The sequence below is a fragment of the Macrotis lagotis genome, chromosome 5 (genome assembly GCF_037893015.1).
Source record: "Macrotis lagotis isolate mMagLag1 chromosome 5, bilby.v1.9.chrom.fasta, whole genome shotgun sequence".
Lineage (NCBI taxonomy): Eukaryota > Metazoa > Chordata > Mammalia > Peramelemorphia > Peramelidae > Macrotis > Macrotis lagotis.
In genome coordinates this window covers 236,797,337-236,805,034 of record NC_133662.1, presented here as the reverse complement: position 1 = coordinate 236,805,034, position 7,698 = coordinate 236,797,337, and positions in this window count along the sequence as shown.

Here is a 7,698-nt window from a genome sequence, read left to right as displayed (position 1 = left end):
CTGGTGGGGAGGTGGAGAGGGGTAGTCAGAGTCATTCTGGGTATAAGAGACTTGTCCAGAGTCACACAGTTATAAGTGAGAGGTGGGATTCAGAACTGAAACCTAGTAATTTTTGTGCTGAAGACAAAGAGCACAAACTACACCCTCATTTTAATTGGACAATTATATTGGAGACCCAGAGACACTGCAGTGTGCTTTGAGAGAGATTACCTCAGTGGAAGATAGGAAGTACAAAGCAATGTGTTGGAATCAGATTGTATTGATGAGAATTGGTAGTTTAAATTTTCTTTCTCTCTCTCTCTCTCTCTTTCTCTTTCTTTTTTTTTTTTTAGGTTTTTGCAAGGCATTGGGGTTAAGTGGCTTGCCCAAGGCCACACAGCTAGGTAATTATTAAGTGTCTGAGGCTGGATTTGAACTCAGGTACTCCTGACTCCAGGGCTGGTGCTCTATCCACTTCGCCACCTAGTCACCCCTGATAGTTAAGTTTTCAATGTGAGCACTTACACCAATGACACCAGGGCTTTGTTTATGTTTTGTTGATTTTCTTTGCTTAGCAAAGTGATGGATAACTGTTTGTAATGCAGATAAAGTTTAAAAGTATATGGAACATCAATATATATGTATATATAATATACAAATATTTATAAACATTCATATTCATATCTATCTATATTTATCTAGTTAAACATTTACCAGCACACTCCCTGGAAGGTGGCCAGACTTCTAAAGGGAGAAGTTCACTTGGGTTATGTCCAAGAGGATAGGGACTTATCAATTGGTAACTTCTTTAATTAATTAAGCCCATGTTTTGTTACTTAGTTCTTTCCAAAGTCCTATACCATATTTCCCTAAGTAGGATCTAAGCTTAGTGGTTCCTATACTGCTAAAGGATGTTGTTAAATTCCTCCTCTAAATTTCAGGACCTTGGACAAAGCATTAGTTTTTCTGTTTTAGTTCCCCAAGGCAGATTCAAACACAGGTCTTTCCTATTCCAAACCTAGTTTTGGATTGGTTATTCCACACTATCTTTTCTTTTTTTTTTTTATCACAGAACCCAAAACAAGGGAATGGAAGACATAGATATAAGCTGGTCTGATGCTGAATTCCAGTCCCTTATTTCTTTTGTTTTCAAAACTTTTTTCTTATTTTTTTTCTGCCAATGCTTTATTTTCTACTTGTGTACACACACACACACACACACACACACACACACACACACACACACACAAGTTATTATCAGAAAGGTACCATATCCCTTGTTATTGCAGAATTTGATGGCTTCCTGAGAGAGACTGTGATAGAAATGCCGAAATAATCATTTGGAAAAGAATGGCAATAATTCTACCAGCCTGAATATGACTCATGTTTTTCTCATCTCAGATAGACTGGCATAGATTCTTCCAAAGTTTCCAAGTGAGAGTATTTTAAAAAGTCACATTTCTCAACAAAGGCCTCCAGCATATTGGGTGGATTCCTTGTGGAAGATTTATGGGAGGTGTTATGATTGAAAATTAAAGTAAACTGAGAGACAATGATTTGAGCATGATCAGTTTATTACTTAGGCTACCACTAACCAATATATTAGCTATATGGTGGAGTGGGTAGAGCCCAGCCCTGAGTTCATTGAAACTTCAGATTCTTCCCAGCTGTGTGACCTTGAGCAAGTCACTTAACTCCAATTACCTGGCATCTTGCTATCGCCATACCGATTCATATTTGGTCACTGGATCCAGGTGACTTTGAAGGAGAAAGTGAGCTTGGTGACTTAGCACAGTATTCTGTCATTCAAATCCAATTCACTTGCTTGTAATGGCATCACCTCCCTGATGTCATGATCTTTGAAAATGAAGGACAAATATCATCATCATTATCTCTCAATGACCAAAGATGGTTAGTAGATGATTGGTTCTTTTAAACTTGGGTATTCTTCCTTCTGTTTGGTCTGCTGGTTCATCATTTTGACCTCCCCTGGCAATTGTAAGACAATCTCAAACTGCTACCATTTGAACAAGGAAGTGGGTTAAGAGTGACTTCAGTTCCTCCCCATTACTTTCTTATGGGGAAGTAGGAGTAACACTCAGATGATAGGATTAGTCTGCAGATGTGGGTGTGATTTGGAACAGCTTTGATTGATGCAACTTGAATTTGAGGTAAGTGGGAGGTAAATATAGCTAGTGGGCCTAGAAGTCAGGAAGATTCATTTACCTGTGTTCAAATTTGGCTAAGTCACTTAAATCTCAGTTCGTCTCAGTTTCCTCAACTTTAAAATGGGGACCCTGGATAATGAAATGGTGAACTGCTCCAGTGTCCTTGCCAAGAAAACCCTAAATGGGATCATGAAGAATCAGGTATGACTGAAATATTGTTTGCCTGTTGCCTCCTCTGTCTGGCAGACACTTACTGCCTGGTTTCTCTTATCTCTCTGCACTCTGCACTGTTAAACTCATTTCTTATGGTTTATCCCCTCTGTGATTTGTAACTTGTTTCCAACTCAAGAGTTTATGATTCCATGACACAGGAAATGAAGATTTAAGAATAAGATAAGAAGGATTAAGATATTTCTTCCCTTATCTCCAGAGTTTTTAACCTGGGATTCATGAATATATTTAAAATATATGTATAGGGACAGCTAGGGTGCTATAGTAGATAGGGCACCATAGAGTCAGGAGGCCCTGAGTTCAAATTCAACCTCAGACATTTCATACTTAGCTAGCTGTGTGACTCTGGGAAAGTCACTTGACCCCACTGCCTTAAAAAAAACCCAACAACAACAATAACAACAAAATATATATATGTATATAAACAGATATGCTTATGTATGTAATCTATACATTTTTTAATATTAATGTCACAATATCACTATAGTACTTATTCATGTAATACAAAATACTTAAATTATTATAGATACTATCAATATAATACATGTAATATTATAATTCTTAATAGATTGCTATTACTATAACACTTGTATTATTAGATACATATTTATATGTATATATTTATATACACAAATATATGAAATATTATAGAAATTATGAGAAAGTCTCAATATAATTGGTTTTCTGTTCAATCAAATATTTTATTTGATGTATTTAAAAATTCTAAGAAGGAGTCTATAGGTTTCAACAGTCACATCCAAAGGAATTAAAGCATAAAATAAGATTAGGGAATCCTGTAAATCCCATGCATTGGTTGATCTTGGCAAAATGTTTGCTTCTTCCACCTAAGAGGAGTGGTTTGTTTTAGGTAGTTAAATTGACCTTGTATCCACCTAAGAGAAGAGGCATCTGTAGCCTCCTTCTCCTCTTTCTCCTTTTTGTTCTTCTTCTTCTAGCAAGAAGCAGTTATCCCATTCAGTAAGAAAATTTGAGAGAAGCCCCTAGTGGACAGTTGCCAATAATATCATGAGTCTGGCATGAGATTGGCCTGATGGTGCCAGGTCCTTTCTCTAGACAAGCCAGATTCCAGAAGGGCCAGCCGAAGTGGATCATATGACTGAACTATAAATAGAAATATGAAAACCCGAGTGATAGGGCCTGGCCGGGAAAGCCAGGACCTTCATTTTCATAAAGGTTCTTCCTTATGAATTGAACTTTTGACAAATAAATCTGTTGGCAAAAAACACCACAAAAATAAACCCTCCCCATTGACCCTCAAAAAAAACCACCCCAAAACCATCCAAAGGAGTAGCTTGGAGTACTGTAGCCTTCCTTCTGGAACTGCTGAGACTTCAAAGATTTTTAACAGTAAGTTTTTTAAAAAAACATTATCTCTCCAAACATTATTTCTAATGTGTTATACCTAAAATACACTCCCTCTACTCCACTCCTCCCTTCCCAAGGGATCTTTCCCTTAATAAAAAAATGCTACAAAAATTAGACCTTAGAGAAATCAAAAATATCACAGTTCTAGTCTCTTCTGTTGCCACTGGAGATCCAAGAATATACTATTTTTTTTAAAGTCACACTTTGCAATGAATAATAATAGTCTACATTTATAAGATAGTTTAAGGTTTGTTGAATTATTGCTTCACATCCATTATTTCCTTTGATCTGCACAAACTGGTAAAGTAGGCACTCTAATTATATATACTTTTGTAGATGAAAAAATTAAAGGTCAAAGTCGGAGAAGAGAAGAAGCATTTGTTAGTCACTGTTCTAAGAGATTTACAAATATGTTCTCATCTGATTCTCACAGCAACCCTGGGAGGGTGGCTTTTTTTAACCCCATTTTACAGTCCAGGATACTGAGTCTGAGAGGGGTGCAGTGACTTGCCCAAGATCACAACAACCATATGTATCTGAAGCCATATTTGAATTTAGGTCTTCCTGACTCTAGATTCACTGTGTCACCTACTGGCCTCAATCTAGTCACTATATTACAACACTTCTCAAACAGTTACAAAGCTAGCTCACACATGCTCAATCATTTACTTCCAATTTTATGTTGAGGCATTTCCTTGTGATTATCGTCTTCATTTTACAAATGAGAACTCAGAAAAATAAGGGTGACCTGACCAAGATCATATAACTGTAAAGTGGTAGTTTGAAGTCACAAGACCTACTGTCAACTGTCAAAGCAGGAGAACAATTTATATAATAACAATATTGTGAAGATAAACAACTTTGAAAAGCTTAAGGACTTTGATCAGCTCAATGATAAACCTTGATTCCAGAGAACTAACATTGAGAATTTTTCCAGGGATGGACTCAAGATACAGAATGAATACATTTTTGGACATGATCAATGTGTGTATTTTTTTTTAATTGCACATTTTTGTTCTGTTTTTACAAAGGACTTTGTTTTTTGTTTTAATTGGGGATGTGATAGGAGGAGGAGGAGATTTAGATATATAGAATTCCCTCTCCAGTCCCACCAAATGGAAAAAACCCAAGAATCACAAATAAGCAAGGTAGCTTTGAAAGTTACATTTTGAATTTATAGCCAGTTTTAACTGAGAACCATGAATTATTTGGTGTTTAATCAAATTTGTACTCCATATTTCCATCAGTTTGGAACCAATACGTAATTCAAGACCAATACATAATGACATAATTCAAATTTTGAATTGTGTGAATTCCAGAATCATTATTCACACTAATTGGGCCTTGGCTACATGACATATTTAAGATAAAAAAATTCAAATTCTCCATAATAGAAATTTCCGGTTTCATGTAAAATTCCCTCCCTCTAATTTACAATGCACACACATATTCATATGGAAATACTCATTAAATTTGATTTTTGTTCAGTTTAGAATAAAAAATAGAGGGAAATTTAAAAAGTTTCATGGAGGAGGTGGCATGAGGTTGGGCTTTTAAAGGGTGGGTAGGAATTTAACAAAGAGGATGAAGGGAGGGCATATCAGGAACAAGGAACAGAATGAACTAAGGCACTGAAATGGGAAAGCACAGGATATAGAGAATGTTTGAGAAACAGTTTGCCTAGATTGGAGAGTGAAGGGAATAATAGGAACTGAGGTTTGAAGGGTGGGATCTGTAAGTGGCCTCATATGACCTTCCCTTCCCTTCATGTTATAAATGAGAAAACTGAGACCAAAGGAAGTAAAATGGGATATGAGATATTTGTAAAAATGAGATGTTTGTGTCTATGTTCTGTTGTGTTCAGTCATGTTTGACTTGTCCCCTTGGGGTTTTCTTGTCAAAGATACTGAAGGGCAATGCCATTTCCTTCCCCAGCTCATTTTTTAGATGAGGAAACTGAGGCAAATAAGGATTGAGTGACTTGCCTAGTGTCATGCAGCTAGTAAATGTCTGAGACCAGATTTGAACTCAGATCTTCTATTCACTGTGCCACTTAGTTGCCCATATCAATATTAACTGTTATTATAAAACCATTTTACTCATAGTCACATGATAATAGGCTTCAGGGGTAAAGTTTAAACCCAAACTCGTTCATTCTGAAGTTACTGCTCTTTCCACCCTACCATGTGCTGTCTCCTTGAGGTTGGGCATTATCCTGGGGAGGTCTTAAATCCGAGGGAAAGAAATTTGACCTTCCCAGGGTAGTAATAGTGAGTCATTATTTTTTTGCAAGAATAGTGACAAGACCCAATCCATTGGTTATGAAAGATTATTCTGGCAGTTAATAGCAAGTGGGGATTGGCGGGGGAGAAAGACTGGAGGTGGCAAGAACTGTAGAAATAGATTGAACAGGTGTAAGGAAGACTTAGGGCAGCCAGTGGTACTGGGATTGGAGGAAGGAGGAGGAGGAGGTAGAATAAAAACTAATGAGTAGATATGAGAGGTGAGAGCAAGGCAAGAACCACAGGGAATAACAAGGCTTTTAACATGGGAGGCTGGGTGAAGGAGACAGAAAGAAGGCTAACAGCAGGAAGAGTTATATCTGGGGGAAAAGATGAAAAGCTTATAGAATCATCTATCAAGAGCTGGAATTAAGAATCCATTTGGTACATATGGCCCAATTCCCTCATTTTAGAGAGGAAGAAATTGAAGCCCAGAGAGCCAAATTGACTGTCCCAGGTCACACAGGCAGGGTTTGAACTCAGAAGTTTCTAATTCTGAATTCCACAGTACTACCTTGCAATTCACTTTTATTTTATTTTATTAAAATTTATTTTGTTTTGACATTATTTTCATCTCCCAATAGATTCCACGATATATCCCTATGTCACACAAAGAACTATCTCTAATAACTCAGGATTTTAAAAAATTCAATCCAGCTTATGTTGAGATTGAAGGACCAGATGGAAATTTACTGTAGGCAGTCTCAGATGTAGTTCTTGAGAATGCAAGAGGGATTAGAAAGACCAAGAGAGAAGTTTGGGAGTCATTTATACTGAGATCAAATGGAATCTGTGGGAGTGCAGAGAATACACAGAGAGGAAAGGAGATCATGGTCAAGATCTTGGGGAGCAACCACTTTAAGGAACTGAGAACATCTGGAGCTCAAGAAGAGAGAGGAGTGACCAGAAAGGTAGGGAGAGAAGTCAAAAGAAGAAAGATTGTTTCCTAGGAAGGAAGAGTTGGTCAACAGTCATTGAGATTAGGGAGGTTGAGGACTGGGAAAAACAAGCCATTAAAGTTGGTCATAGGTGATTTTTGTTTTCGTGTCTAAGTGGTGATACTAAAAGTGGGAACATTAAGTGGGGGCAGTTAGGTGGTGCAGTGGCTAGAACACCAGCAGTAGAGTCAAAAGGACCCTAGTTCAAATTTGATCTCAGATACTTGTCACTTAATAGTGGTATGACCTTGGGCAAGTCACTTAACCCTGACTGCCTCATCCAGGATCATCTCCAGTCAGCCCGGTGAGCTGTGGTTCTTCCCGGCTCTACAGTCACTACAACTCCTGCATTTGCTAAGAAAGATAGTCATAAAAACAGCTAAAATCCATGGGGTGCTTTACAACTGGCAAAGCCCTTTCCAGATGTTGTCTCCTTGGATCTGGGGGAATTGGGTTCGAGTCAACAGACTAAGTGCAAGTCAAGGGTGGATTTTTAAATTTCATCATCTATTGATCTCTCTCTCCATCATCTATCTAATCTCTCTACTATTCAAATCTAATTACCCATCTATTTATCCATCATCAATCTATGTGTCTATTATCCATCATCTATCATTTATCTATCATCTATCTATACATTGATATCTATTCATTAATCACATATCTATCTATTATCTATCTGGTTATCAAGTCTAGCATCTATCTTTATCAATC